General features: G+C 50.8%; 7 non-coding genes across 7 annotated transcripts; all 7 read left to right on the top strand.

Annotated features, from left to right (window-relative positions):
• Window positions 1-118: 118 nt before the first annotated feature.
• Pmar_PMAR025241 lies at window positions 119-200 on the top strand. Its single transcript has one exon. It is a non-coding gene; the product is annotated as a tRNA-Leu (tRNA).
• An 81-nt stretch (window positions 201-281) lies between these two features.
• On the top strand, window positions 282-363 carry Pmar_PMAR025240. Its single transcript has one exon. It is a non-coding gene; the product is annotated as a tRNA-Leu (tRNA).
• An 81-nt stretch (window positions 364-444) lies between these two features.
• Pmar_PMAR025239 lies at window positions 445-526 on the top strand. The gene has a single exon. It is a non-coding gene; the product is annotated as a tRNA-Leu (tRNA).
• Window positions 527-607: 81 nt separating this feature from the next.
• On the top strand, window positions 608-689 carry Pmar_PMAR025238. Its single transcript has one exon. It is a non-coding gene; the product is annotated as a tRNA-Leu (tRNA).
• Window positions 690-770: 81 nt separating this feature from the next.
• Window positions 771-852, top strand: Pmar_PMAR025237. Its single transcript has one exon. It is a non-coding gene; the product is annotated as a tRNA-Leu (tRNA).
• An 81-nt stretch (window positions 853-933) lies between these two features.
• Pmar_PMAR025236 lies at window positions 934-1,015 on the top strand. Its single transcript has one exon. It is a non-coding gene; the product is annotated as a tRNA-Leu (tRNA).
• Window positions 1,016-1,096: 81 nt separating this feature from the next.
• Pmar_PMAR025235 lies at window positions 1,097-1,178 on the top strand. The gene has a single exon. It is a non-coding gene; the product is annotated as a tRNA-Leu (tRNA).
• The last annotated feature ends 151 nt before the right edge of the window (window positions 1,179-1,329 follow it).

Raw genomic sequence — 1,329 nt, 5'->3', positions numbered from 1 at the left:
GGAGAGATCCGCGTGGGTTCGAACCCCACAGCTGACAGTCTGTAGATAAGGGAACAATATATCAGTACGACCGACATCAACCAGAGTACGGATCACAAGATACTAGCGCTTACTCATCGTCAGTTTGGCCGAGTGGTCTAAGGCGCCAGACTCAAGTTCTGGTGGAGAGATCCGCGTGGGTTCGAACTCCACAGCTGACAGTCTGTAGATAAGGGAACAATATATCAGTACGACCGACATCAACCAGAGTACGGATCACAAGATACTAGCGCTTGCTCATCGTCAGTTTGGCCGAGTGGTCTAAGGCGCCAGACTCAAGTTCTGGTGGAGAGATCCGCGTGGGTTCGAACCCCACAGCTGGCAGTCTGTAGATAAGGGAACAATATATCAGTACGACCGACATCAACCAGAGTACGGATCACAAGATACTACCGCTTACTCATCGTCAGTTTGTTCGAGTGGTCTAAGGCGCCAGACTCAAGTTCTGGTGGAGAGGTCCGCGTGGGTTCGAACCCTACAGCTGACAGTCTATAAACAAGGGAACAATATATCAGTACGACCGACATCAACCAGAGTACGGATCACAAGATACTAGCGCTTACTCATCGTCAGTTTGGCCGAGTGGTCTAAGGCGCCAGACTCAAGTTCTGGTGGAGAGATCCGCGTGGGTTCGAATCTCACAGCTGACAGTCTGTAGATAAGGGAACAATATATCAGTACGACCGACATCAACCAGAGTACGGATCACAAGATACTAGCGCTTACTCATCGTCAGTTTGGCCGAGTGGTCTAAGGCGCCAGACTCAAGTTCTGGTGGAGAGATCCGCGTGGGTTCGAACTCCACAGCTGACAGTCTGTAGATAAGGGAACAATATATCAGTACGACCGACATCAACCAGAGTACGGATCACAAGATACTAGCGCTTACTCATCGTCAGTTTGGCCGAGTGGTCTAAGGCGCCAGACTCAAGTTCTGGTGGAGAGATCCGCGTGGGTTCGAACCCCACAGCTGACAGTCTGTAGATAAGGGAACAATATATCAGTACGACCGACATCAACCAGAGTACGGATCACAAGATACTAGCGCTTACTCATCGTCAGTTTGGCCGAGTGGTCTAAGGCGCCAGACTCAAGTTCTGGTGGAGAGATCCGCGTGGGTTCGAACCCCACAGCTGACAGTCTGTAGATAAGGGAACAATATATCAGTACGACCGACATCAACCAGAGTACGGATCACAAGATACTAGCGCTTACTCATCGTCAGTTTGGCCGAGTGGTCTAAGCGCCAGACTCAAGTTCTGGTGGAGAGATCCGCGTGGGTTCGAACCC

Source organism: Perkinsus marinus, assembly GCF_000006405.1.
Source record: "Perkinsus marinus ATCC 50983 genomic scaffold scf_1104296936968, whole genome shotgun sequence".
NCBI lineage: Eukaryota > Perkinsozoa > Perkinsida > Perkinsidae > Perkinsus > Perkinsus marinus.
Note: the sequence above shows the minus strand (reverse complement) of the source record. Positions and strands in the feature narration are given on the sequence as shown.